The sequence below is a fragment of the Lissotriton helveticus genome, chromosome 5_1, assembly GCF_964261635.1.
Source record: "Lissotriton helveticus chromosome 5_1, aLisHel1.1, whole genome shotgun sequence".
Taxonomy (NCBI): Eukaryota; Metazoa; Chordata; class Amphibia; order Caudata; family Salamandridae; genus Lissotriton; species Lissotriton helveticus.
This window is the reverse complement of record NC_136065.1, coordinates 968,078,540-968,092,299: the sequence shown is the minus strand read 5'-3', so window position 1 is coordinate 968,092,299 and position 13,760 is coordinate 968,078,540. Positions and strand designations below refer to the sequence as shown.

General features: G+C 45.2%; 1 long non-coding RNA gene across 1 annotated transcript in view; it reads right to left on the bottom strand.

Annotated features, from left to right (window-relative positions):
* The window catches only part of LOC144753462 (uncharacterized), a 107,182-nt gene that overhangs the window by 82,248 nt on the left and 11,174 nt on the right, over positions 1 to 13,760 (bottom strand). The window lies entirely within an intron of this gene.

The window sequence follows — 13,760 nt, the reverse complement described above, 5'->3', positions numbered from 1 at the left end:
GGAACAAGGGGACAGTTCAGAACACTCTTCAGGAGGAAGCAATTTAGCAAACAACAATAATCCCCACAACAAGGCTTGGATTACATCCAAAGCTCTATTTGCAGTGTAACCCGTGGCCGCTGTGGTACTGCGCAAACACAAGTCCTATCCCACCGCTCTGCCACCAAATGTTGGAAATGGGGGTTGCCCAAGTCTCAAAGGGGGTAGCATGGCATCAAGCGGGCAGGCCAAACTTCGAGGACATGTGAAGCATTTACGCAGTACCCACAGACGACACACCAATCACACTACAAAAGAGTCACGACACCACCTTTGGTTGGAAAAAGAATAGATTTAGTGATATCTCCAACCTGCAAGGTAAAAAGGAAAAATACACTGGTATTCACAACCAGGCGCCAACTGGCGCCAGAGCCAAGTACATCATGGGGAATTATTTACATGGGACAAAAAGGGTTAAGTCCAAAGTCCATGCTGAAAGGAAAAAGGTTGATTAAATGAACATTAGACCTGGGGCCAACCTGGCGAGGCCAACTCAGGCTCTCATCCTCGGGGGAAGGCTGTAATAGCAAACTCCAACATTATGCATAAACACACTTCCTGCGTTATAACGCCAAACCCCACCCCTGTAAGGGAAAAAACAGAGCATCACAGCACATTTAATATTAGACAGGAGCACCTATCATGAATCAACATGGCTGGCTCATTAACCAGGGGCATGAACAGGGGCCTGGAATAACTCGTCAGGCCAGCTTAGGGGCACCCCTGCAGTAGAAGGGAACACCCAGATTTACTCCACCCTCCACCTACGGGTATAAAACAACAGGTAGGAAGGCACCTGGCATTCAATAATATCTGAGGTATACACCCTAGGCATCAAAGGTAACCTGGGAACATGGCTTTTCAGCCCTCAACCAGCAACATAAACTTTAGGCAGTGCGTTGGCAACAACTCTTCCTGGGTCACCTTAGAGGAGACAATCTTCCCTGGGGCATAGAACCATAGGCCTACAAACCTCAACATAGAGTAAACCCTCCTTGGGGGAATAACATATAGATTGAATGTTAAGCCTATCCTCTAGGGGCCGGAGCACCTGTACATGAGCTTCTCGACCTGTCTGGGACCCTATGCACCACAGGTAAGAGGCAACCATTAGGCATCACTGTCAATTCACTCTTCAGGTGAATGTCCACTCCAGGGTCCACCTATACGGCCTGAGCTGAAAGCACCTACAACCTTGTGCCTTATCACGAGGTGTCTTAAGTGTACAAGTCACGGGTGGGGGCGAGCACCGACCCTGTGCCCCGCTGCCCTCTTCACCCTCTTTATAGGCCCCACTCACCGGCTACTCCTGGGTTCTGGATCCGGGCTCCAACCACACTGCTGGCCCCTTTGTCACGGGGGGGGGGGGCAGTCAGGAGGCTCCACGCGGCCTTCTCCCGGGGCTTCCGAGATAAGGGGGGGGGGCAAGCACCGACAATGTGCCTCGAGGCCCCCCCTCTGTGACCTTGCAACCAGCCGCAGGACTCGCGGCAGCACTCAGGGCACTTCCTCACCGGTGGAGGTACTCCGGTTCCTCCTTTGCAGGCACCGGCTGATGGGGCTTGCGGGCTCCGTCTGGGCCCTCTCCCTGCTTTCCTGTACTAGCAGGCGGGCTCTCCTTCAACCTTACCCAGGGCTCCCTCGACCTCCCGGGAGCCCTGCCACGCTGTCAGGTTGCTTCTCCTGGCTGCCCGACCGGCAGCTCGCGGGGGCGCTGTCTCCGCCTTCACCGGCGGCTTCAGGCAGCCGCCTCAATTCTCCTCGGGTCCGGCTGCGAGGCAGGCACCGACAGTGTGCCCCGGCCCCGCCTCCCTCAGCAGCACGTCCTCCCGGCACCGGCCCCAGTCCACGGGCACAGACCGGCGGGGTGGGCTCCCGCACCGGTCGTTCAATCCTCGGGGCTCCCCCTTCGTCCACGGGGGCCCCACAACAGCGCTTCACCCGGGTCCCCCTCCTACCTCACGGGGACCCGGGGCTTGGGTTCAGCTTCTCCGGGCCTTCCCGGCCAACAGCCAATCCCTGCGCGGCCTTCAGAGGTCACGGCCGCGCAGGCCAATCCGTGCGCGGCGGGGGCGGGCCGATGACGCGGCCTGGCCCCCGTCACGTGATGGGGGACCTGACGGCCTCAGGGCCTAGCGCGGCCCTCTCCTGGCATCGGCGGCCCTCTCCTGACACCGGGGGCCGCCGCGACGATTCCCACGGCAGTGGGGGGTCCCTCAAGGCGGCGCCTGGCCGCGGCGGTGATTCACGGCGGCAATAAGGGGTAGGCTCCCTTTTAATTAATTCTTTATATAACGGCAAAGACGCGCCTCCACAAACGGCGCTATTCACAGCGCACTGCTCCTCAAACCACGGCGCTATTCACAGCGCACTGCTCCTTGTGCCCACGCAGCAGTTTTGGGGCCGAATAGCGCTTCCAAATTATAGCGCTCCCTAGGGGGGACACAGCAGGCCCTCAGAACAAAGCGCTTTTCTTCCCACAGCGCTGAGTACGCCGTCCAGGGCTTCTAGGGACATGCAGCTCCTTCCAGTCCAGCGCTTAAGGGCAATGCAGCAGCAGCAGCACTTTCAAAGGGGCCACAGCTTCCTGGGGGCACCAACCTCCCCAAACAGCGTCTGACAGGCGCACCTCACGGAGGGGGGCGAACAGTCCACAGCCAGCCCCAGGGGCACACTCCTCACCTCCTGGGGGGTTCAAGCCCACAGCATTCCTCCTCATGTGGGCACCTCTTTCCCTCAGCGCTGGCGTAGTTCAAGGTCCCACAGCGTCAGTGTCCTGGGTAGGGGCCCTCCCTTGTCAGGGGCCCATGGGGACAGCAGCGGGGGGTTTATAGGGGTGCAGGGCCCAGCTCACAGGCCCATGTGGCGGTAGCACCTCACAACAGGTCCCCTCCCTTCCTTGTCCCAGCGCTGACTGACTCTCTGGTGACACTTCTCCCTATTTATACCCTCCTCCCTCACAGAGCCAGCACCTTCCGGAATGTTGGGGATAACTGGTTCACACTGGCTCAAGGGGAGGGGTTGAGCACCCTGGGTGCCAGGCTTTCCCTCCAAAACTAGGGGTAGCTGGGTAATATTATCTAGTCCGCTGACCTATGTCAGTCCAGTGGCAAAACCCAGGGCCATGGCATCCATTTTAAATACAATACATTTCAATCAGGTGCAGTTTTATAATGGGGGATTTTACAAGTGCTCACATTATGTCAGGTAATTACATTTTTCACAAGGGGTCTCACACCACTCATGGCCTATACAGGTTTAATCCCATGGGGGAGACAATCTAGATAAGGGGGTCAAAAGCGAAAAATTTTGGGGGAAAAGGCCAAGTCCAACACTGAGGTACTATGGCCTCAGCGGGGCCAGAGCACAAGAGAAAGCAGAGGGTGGCGTAATTGCAGGAGTATCTCATAGCTAGAGTGAATCCTCACAGAGAACTACAGGAAACAAGTGTGGCTGAGGGAAACGAGTTCCTAGCAGGAGAGGAGGCATAGCCCTGATGGCATCGGCATGAGCAAAAAAAGAGGGCACACTCAAGGATATGTTCACGACACAGGCTGCATCACAGAATTGGGGGGGGGGGCGAAAATGGCGGGTAGAGCAGCTTTGCCCTGTGGGGAGGATGCGGAAGCTCCAGTCACTTGCCCCTACTTGGGGTCTTTGTTTTCTTCTTTGAGACATGACCTGCAACACGTCAAAAGAGACCTCACTTGCGAACTGCAGTCTTTCAGGAAGGAGGTGACAGACATTGGGATCTGGTGGATGCCCTGGAAGGACATAAGAGCACTCAAGACAAGGAGATCGAACAGCTACAAGAAGATATAATTCGACTCACAGACCAGCAACTTGACTTGCAGGTCCAAGCGGAGGATCTTGAGAATCGCTTGAGAAGAAATAACATCCGAAACAGGGGGGCTCCACGTGATGGGGGAAAAGGAGATGTGGAAGCTTACGTAACCAAACATTTCACTTGGATCTTGGGGGACACCCCAGGAACCGCGAATTGCCTAGATAGAACACAAAGAGGGGGGTCATGGCAGCCCAGGGCAAATGCATCCAGCCGTCATTTTAACCTGTGGACATAGCTTTCCTTTGAAGGAACAGATTCTACGAAAAGCTAGAGCATTACCGCAAATACTCTTCTGAGGTCATTCTATACAACTGTTCCATGATCTTGCTGCTTCCTCACTCCAGAAATGGAGGGGGTCTCGTACGGTCACATCCTTCCTACGAGACCATAAGATTCCCTACTCTTGGAGCCACCCCTTTAAGCTGACCTTTCACTGGCAGGACCTACAATCTTTGAAGGAGGCATGTGCACTGCTGCAGATCAACACCCAAGATGTTGAGAACACAGGAGCAGAGAGATGAAAGGGTCAAGCAGGAGGTGGAGGCGGGTGGCTCCTTGGCAAGGAAGCTCGAGGCCGGACTCACAGATCATCGCATTGGAGAGCAGAGCCCTGCTGGAAAAGCTTTCGGAAGACTCAGGTTCCCAAGACCCTGCCTAAATACATGGGGTCATATGTATCAACATCCTGATTTGCAATTCCCAAATAGCGATTTTTTAGAAATCGCTATTTGAGATTTGCAAATAGGGATGTATGTAAAAAATCGATATTTTTTTTGCGATTTCTTAATATTCCTTAATTGCGATTCGCAAATTGCGAATCGCAATTAAGGAATACTTTCCCATTCATTTCTATGGGCCAGGAGGCCCATAGGAAGGAATGGGAAGTTATTCTTAATTTGCGATTCGCAATTTGAGAATCGCAAATGGAGAATCATTTCAAGGGTGCAGGGGTGTCAAAAGGACACCCTGATGCACCCCTGAAATAAGCATGAGTGCACATGTGGCGCACATATATGCCTAAGGGCATGTATGTGCTTTACATTGCACTTTGAAAAATGCAAAAAAGTGAATTTTTCAAAGAAATCGCACATTATCACCAACTTGGTGGTAATTTGCGATTCCTTAAGGCCAAATTGCACTTTTTTGTTGCTTCTTACATTGCATTTAAGGAATCGCAAAAATCGCGATTCCTTAAATGCAATTGCAAAATAAGGAATTGCAAATTTTGCGATTCCTTATTTTGCCTTAATACATACCATTGGGCAAAATTGCATTCGCAAACGCCGAAATTCTGCGAATTTCGGCGTTTGCGAATGCAATTTTGCTTGATACATATGGCCCATGATTCCTTCTGTGGGAGGAGGTCAGCCGGCTCAGGGTGGGGGGACTGGGAAGAGAGGAGGATAGTCATGTTCTCCTGCTACACTTTTCCACTGGACTGGGTTTGGAGGTTTGGGCCCTTCCCACATTCCGGGGACACTTGTTGTTCTTTGTTCTTGACCGGGGAATTCCTGGTACTCTACTTTTTAGCAATAACACAAGTAAGGTCAAGGGGAGTTTATACAGAGATAGGACAGGGAGGAATGAGACATGTAGGAGGGGAGGGAACGAATGGTATGAAAGGCTTCTCCCAATTTCTCTATGGTGGGAGGTTTAACAGTGTTTTCTCTCAATGTTAAAAGGCTTAACAACCCATTCAAGAGACGTTCCTTCATTTCTTATCTGGAACAGACACAAGCTGATATTTGCTTATTCCTGGAAACCCATTTGCAGTCTAGTGATTGGCATAGGTTGCGAACCAGGGTATTTCCCCAACAGTTCTCTTCTTCCTTGCCACGTAAGGCAGCAGGGGTGGCACTGCTTTGCTCATGCTCATTCAAAGGGAAGGTAGGGGTTAAAATCACAGAAATCAAGGGCAGTCTTTTGGGGCACAGGGTCCACATGGGTACACTAGTGTTGGTGGTGTATTTCCTATGTGCCCCAAATGAAGGTCAGGAAAAATTCCTACAAGGGGCAGTAGCAGAGATTATGTCAAAAGGGGATCGATGGGTGATCCTGGGGGAGACCTCAATTTAGTGTTATGCAATGACTTGGATCGCTCGGTCCAGAGACAAGGGAATACAGGAGCAATATCAAAGGATGGGTCCCAATGGTTGCAGGAGTTAGAACTGAGAGACCTCTGGAGGGATAATATACCCAGACATACGGGACTATACCTTTTACTCCCATGCGCACAAATCGCATGCCAGCTTAGAGTACTTTTTAGGGTCCTGAGAAGTACAAGAAGCCCTGGAGTTGATAGAGTTTGAGCTGTGTGCTCTATCGGACCGCTCAATGGTTTGCATGGAGCTATCTCTACCAAGGGTGGGAAACAGGGCGCATATTTGGAGACTACGGGAGACTCTTCTTGCTAGACAGGAAGTGGTAGCGCAGATAAAAGTAGCAATGAAGAATTACTTGCAAACGAATGACACACCATCAGATAAAAACTGCAACGGTTTGGGAGGCAATGAAAGTGGTGTTAAGCGGAGAGTTTATCCCCATTTCAGCAGAGGACAACAGGATAAAATGGGAAAAACACTCTTGGCTTCAAAAACAGGTGAGGGAGCTGGAACGTATCCATCACCGTACAGGAGCACCTAGAGTATGGCGGCAATTAGATGCAGTCAGGAAACAATTAGCGGTACTCGACTTGGATTATGCCAAATATGCTCTCCTACGTCTCAAACACTCTTTCTATGTTGGGGGTAACAAGTGTGGCAGGTTGCTGGTAAACAAGCTCAAGGGACAAAGGTAATCCACAGTGGTGGAATTCCAGCTGGAGGAGGAGGATGCCCTGGTAACGGGAGATGAGCAGATGGTGGAGAAGTTTAGATCCTACTATGCAGCCTTGTACGACTCTCAAGAATGCCCCGTTCCAGACATTAAGAGCTACCTGACAGGTGCTATAGTTACGCATCTTACGACTGACCAGGCCTCTTGTCTCGATGCACCAATTGGGGTTGAGGAGGTGATTTCAAGGTTCAAAGGGCATAAGCCACCGGTTCCGGATGGATTCCTGGCAGCTCTCTACATGACCTTCGGCTGGGAACTAGCTCCGCTTTTCACTAGGGTCTTTAACTCCATTGAGGGCCCAGACACCCTCCCACAGTCAAAGCCAAGCCGGTGAAGGAAATCTAAAAGTTGATTGAGTGGCCTGATATAACTGCATAAAGATGTGATCTAATCTGTATGTAATGCCTGACTCTTGGTTCCAATAAAAGAAATTTAAACCTAATCCACTCCTGTCTTCTTCTATGATTTATAGATAAAACTTACATTGATATTTTCTATTTTTCAATCAATTATTAGAAAATATCCTTTCTATTCCAGTTGTTGAGAGAGCCCCAATTAATTCCTTTAGGGGGTATGCAAATGCCCTAAATGGTTACTATCAGTCCTATTTTGGGCTCTGTTCTAAGGGAACATATTGCTGCAGGAAATTAACACTTGGACACCTTTCCCTTAATACAATTACTTCTAATAAATCTCCTTTTGTTTTTTAATTAAATCTAGGGTTGTGCTTACGGTAATGTGCTGGATATTTAAATGATGGAATGAAGTAACCCCAATATACCTCGAAGAAAATACCTGCTACTGTAAGTTTGCAAGAGCTTTTTGGTCATTTGTTCTTAATATTGTGCCACCTCATTATGAGTGCTGTATTATCTTCCTGTTAAATCTGCCCACCTGCAGTTACCAATACTAGAGCTACAGGTAAATCTGGGAGGGGGGTGGGGGGGTGGAGTTAACAGTGATTACAAGGTGGACCTTAAGGGTTCCCTCAGAAGTGAGTAATTACCAATGAATCAATAATTCTGGTCCCAATTCTCTCCACATGAAACACACCTGGGTAAAGGCTCTGCCCCTTCACCCATCTTATTGATGGGAGTAGCACTGGCATACAGTGATAGAAAGTAGGCACAGAGGTACTAATCAACAGGTAACAATAAGTTGTCACAAATTGTGCACCAACTTTTTTTGATTCTGTTATGCTACCTTTGCGCAGAGGAGGTTGCATCTCAAATGCAAACTACACATGGGCAACACATTTTATGACCAAGACGATTACGTTTTATTGAACTGTGAATGAACAAAATGTGTTTTTCTCCATTTGCACTAGTAGATAAGTAAATGAATTAGTAAATCTGCCCTTTATTGTTTAATGATCTAAGGTAATTACGGATTGGTCTCATAATATTATGGTAATTGATATTTAATTTTCCCATGTCTATCGGAATACCCCCCTGCCCCACCACTCTCACCTGCAAGGGCTGCTCCTGATCTGATTTCACTTGCAGGCACTAATATGCATTTCCAGCATCATTGGTAGGATTAAAAAACAGATTAATGACTCATTAATATTAATGAGGAGGATGCTTCTTGCAACCTGGTGGTTTGTATATCAAGTCGATATTCATAAGATTTCTGCAACAAATTTGGTGGTGGTCCTCCGGAGGCCAGTGAGTCTGTGGAGGGGGGTCTGCACAGCCCCCCTTTTATTATGATTGGGTTCCCAGTTTTCTGTTTTAACTGTTTTTACAGATAAATACATACAGAAAACTTTTTATTTTCATGTCTGTATTTATTTTTAAATACAGAAAATAGGTCTTCATTGAATGATTTTTTCTACTGTCAATCATGAGTGCCAGGTCAGTAGGTGTACAGATTGAGAGGTAGGGGAGATAAACAAATACAATAGATTTCCTAATAAAGTGCAGATCTACAGTTAATAATGCCATTCTACAATGCAAGTGTTTTCAGATAACGCTACTGCACTGTATACTGCTGAAACCTTTTGAACATTCAAATGTGAGTATACATTTAGCAGTCAAATAAATGTGGAAAAATACCCATTGCAAAAAATTAATATGGATAAATACAGACGGAAATTTTGAAAAAATAAATACCATAAAACTGGGAGCCATAACTGTTATCATAAAGCCCCAGGCTATATACAGACCTAAGAGTGGGGACCCATGTACCCTCTCCTCAATCCTTAAAAAGCTGCATGCCCCCAGGCCCTGGCCCTCCCGTGGGCTATATTATGAAAAAGCGCAGGAGACAGCGCTTGTTTTTTTGTTTTTAATTTTCACAGAATTCACAAATCAGTCGCGGTTTTCTGCAATTCATTTTTTAAAACAATGTTTTTCTGCCCTGGTGAGGTTCCTTGGGGACCCCAGCACCAAGGCTATGAGCTCAGGGTATTCCTTCCCTGCCCCTTTTTCTTTTTTTATCTTTTTGTTTGGGACTCGGCTGAGGGAATATTTTCTTTAAATAGCTCTAAAACTGCTGAACAGATTTACACCAAATAACAACAGGCACGCTTTCTGAAACAAGAGCTAGCAAATTTGGTGTGTTTTCGTTCAGCGGTTCGGGCTGTAGTTGTGTCTAAAATCCCTATGAGAATTAACATGGGAAATGCACTTTTTTGACCTCCACCCTTTTTCTTGATCCCCGCTTGACAAGTCACCATGAAACTTTCTGTCTAAGTGAGCCGGGAAATAGAGGGTCCTAAAATGCATTCTCCCCATGTTAATTCCCATAGAGATTTTAGACACAACTACAGTCTGAACTGCTGAGCAAAATTATTCCAAATTTGGCAGAAAGGTAGCTGTTGGTCCAGAAAGTGACCATTTTGTAAATTGGCATAAATGTATTCAGTAGTTTGGGAAATATAAAGGAAAATACAAATTTGTATATATAGGGATGCAGATCCTACAAAGGATCCTGCAGTCCCCGTGCTCATATCTGATTGGCTGGCAACACTTAGAACCAGGAAGTGTTGGCAGCCATCTTGGGACTCAGCTTGAGCCGAGTCACAGAAAAAAGTTACATGCATCCAGTGTGCATCCTCCACACCTCATACAGAGCATACCGTATGGGGAAATGTTACAAATACGGAGGATCGGTAGCTATGAAAATGATTGTAAACCTAAACAGATAGAGAGCAAAAACCATGTTTTGAAGAGAGGATATAAAACTCAAACCATAGATGCAGCCATAGTGAAATCAAGGGACCGAGCCAGGGAAGACTTACTGGAGTACACAGCGAAGTCTCGAAGTTTAGCCTACAATAGCATGGATGCTGTTAGTGAGCCTACTAGGATTATTTTGTCATGTTGCAAGCAGGAAAAACAGCTCAGGGGCACCATAAGATGAAATTGGTCAATGGTATTGGATGACCCAGTAATATGTGAATTTTCCCTGAAAAGCCAGCTATTACATTTAGGAAAACTGCATCAATGGACAATGCATTAGTCAAAAGTAGCCCCGAGGATCAGGAGGCAGGGATGTGGCTCACAGCCAGAAAAGATTTTATAAATGTCCAAGTTGCAAAGCCTGCCAGTTTGGTACAAATAGAACCACATATTGTTCAGCCTTCAATAACAGATTACAAGCTATAAATCAACATCTGACATGTAGAACGGACCATGCTATATATGTTCTGGAATGTAGCAGTAATTTACTATATGTAGGCAGCACCAAGCTAGCTGTTCACAAAATAATCTTACAACACACAAGGGCAATTACTAATAATGACCCCAGCTACTCCGTGGCAAGACATTTTAAAGAACATCACAACAGTAGTCTAAAGCACCTGAAATATTTTGTCATTGAAGCGGTACCACCACAAAAAAGAGGAGGTGACCGGGAGGCAAAACAGAGGCATCTTGAGACTCGATAGATACTCGAATTAGATACTAAGTATCCAGGGGGCCTCAACACAAGTGAGGATTTGCACACATATTTGTAAAGCTCTTGTGTTGTATATAGTCTAACTATGGGCACAATTACTCCTATATTTGATAGTGATACAATGGCAAGAACATTTATAAAACTGAATGCAAAGTTTGATCTGGCTCATTATCCGAAATAGTTTTTACTAGGCTGCACTACGATCAAATTCCTTACTCTGTAAGTCTTATTTCATTCCATCTTGGTATATAAATGGTTTTAGATAATTTATATTGTCATTAAATAAATGTGCACTTTAAAACCAATGAAGATTGATAGGTAGTTTCTGATCGGATGGATTATTTTTAACTTTGATAGATTGTATCCAATTTTAGACAATTGAATTGTATTTATATGCATATTTATATGTATTTATTCATTTCATATTTATGTGCTTATGGCTACAATTGTGGGAATCAATTCTTTTTCGGATTGGAATATTAGTGCACTTTTTTGCCCCAATTTGTACATGCTTCTTTGCACTTTATTTGTACTACAGGGTATCATATATTAAATGAGATATTAGATCATAAATGGATACTGCTGATATTGAACATGTATTTTAAACACTTTTTTTAGCACTAGCACATTAGACGTATTGCACTTATAGGAGGTAGAAAGTACACAGTAAGTTGTTGCACCTTAGGGGGTTTAAGGTAGCCGATGAAACATGGATTGAAATGTTGAACGTTTCAAAGCATTCATGCAGAACATTGAACAGACCAATTGATAAGGTATCAATCTGTATCAAAGGTTACAATTTACAATTTTATGCAACATATTATATGCATTCAAGGGACTTTTATAGATGTATTTATACTAATTATATTGTGCATTTGAGCAAGCATTGTATATTGTAAATATGAGTATTTTTTCTATATCCATGAATAGGCTATTGTGCACTGTCACTTTAAATAGGGCGACCAAAGCACGCAACGTTGTCATGTGATCAAGGCAGGCAACTGACAATAACGCGTTATGGCGGAATCCTTTGTGTGTGAATAAAAACAAAAAATTAAGCACTGAACCTGGATCCACTCTCATTTCTCTCGGAGGAGAGATTGAAGGAAGCGTGGATCTTCCTATACATATATACATACATATATATATATAATATGAATGTATGTATATATATATTCACTGAAAAAACCATAGGTTATAGACCATATATAGTTAGGAATTAGCATTTACAAAACCTTGAAAATTCACTGAAAAAACCATAGGTTATAGACCATATATAGTTAGGAATTAGCATTTACAAAACCTTATTTTACTCACACAAAACCATTGAAATTCCATATATAGTTAGTTGCACTAACTATATATCGCGCACCCGCAATCCACTGCTGATGATGTCACATATTACATCATTCATGACATGGTCAGTGACATCACTGATGACATCACTGATGACATCTCAAATGACATCACTGATGACATCACTGATGACAACATCCAGTGACTGTATGTTTCTGTAAAGTTAAAATATGTCTTACATATTGAAGAATGAGTGGATGTATAAGTGTCTGGATGAAGGATTTAGTAGGTGCATGACTGACTGTATAAGTGAGTGATTAAATGTGTCTCACTGAGTGCATGGGTTAGTGACTAAACTGTTTTAAATTGTGCATCATTGTGTCTGTTGTTCTGTAATCTGATGCATGTGTTGACCATTAGCTATATGACTAACTATATGGGTTATTGATTGGTTGCCCAAGTATTTGTATGGGAGACTGAGTGTGTGTGTGGGTGTCTGGGAGGTGTATGACTCTGTGCATAGATGTGTGAGCAGTTGATTCACTAGATGTATGGGTTCAAAAGTGCATGTGGAAACAGCTGTATGGGCGGTTGACTGTGTGCATGAGTGTATTGGTGAGTGAATGGATATCTCAGTGCTACATGTCAAAGTAAGTACATATGTAAAACACAGTACATGTGAGAGTTGACATATATAAATAACTGTGCATAAGAGCCAGTGAATGTGTGAGTGGCTGTATGGATCATTGTGAACTTGTATCAGGGATTGTATAAGAGAGTAAATATGTGTTAGTATATGTTTCAATAAGTAAGGTGTGTATAACTATATAGTTGAGGAAATGGAGGTGTGATTGATTCTTTGCAAGACTGACTAGGTGTGTGAGTAACTCCATGGATGAGTGACAGTCTGTGAGTGTCTGTTTACACTGAGTGTATCTAAGGTTATATTAGAGTCTGAAGAGGTTCATCGTATCATCACATGAATGATGTCATCAGTGATGTGATCAGTAATGTCAAATGAGATGTCATCAGTGATGTCATCAGTGATGTCATTTGAGATGTCATCAGTGATGTCATCAGTGATGTCACTGACCATGTCATGAATGATGTAATATGTGACATCATCAGCAGTGGATTGCGGGTGCGCGATATATAGTTAGTGCAACTAACTATATATGGAATTTCAATGGTTTTGTGTGAGTAAAATAAGGTTTTGTAAATGCTAATTCCTAACTATATATGGTCTATAACCTATGGTTTTTTCAGTGAATTTTCAAGGTTTAGTAAATGCTAATTCCTAACTATATATGGTCTATAACCTATGGTTTTTTCAGTGAATTTCATAGGTTTTTTAATAGCAAATGTTAATAGTTTTTAAAAATAATAAATTTTAAAGCGAATTTTATATTGTATAATTATGTCATTTTTTTTTTTAATTCTTTTCAGTGCGATACCGGGGCGCGGACCGGTGAACGCACGGGTAAGCGCAATCTTGCGGCGCGCCCCGGGGCGCGTACCGATGAGCGTCCCGATAGCGCTATTGCCGCGAACGAAAACAACATTGTGACGTATTGCGTAGCCGCCACGCCTTGCGTCATAAGACACGTATCGCGTAGCCGCGAGATGCGTCTTATGACGCACCGCGTAAGCGCACCCGGAAGCGCATGCGATCGCGCAACGTAAACGCCCCGATGCGCTTATGAAACACGCCCCGGGACGCGCCCCGGGGTGCGTAGCGTAAGCGCGTCAAACCATGTGACTTTAAAATAACACTTTTCATTGGTTCAGAACTTTTTTTTTTCCAAATTGTGTGAAACCCACCCATTTCTCTCACTATTGC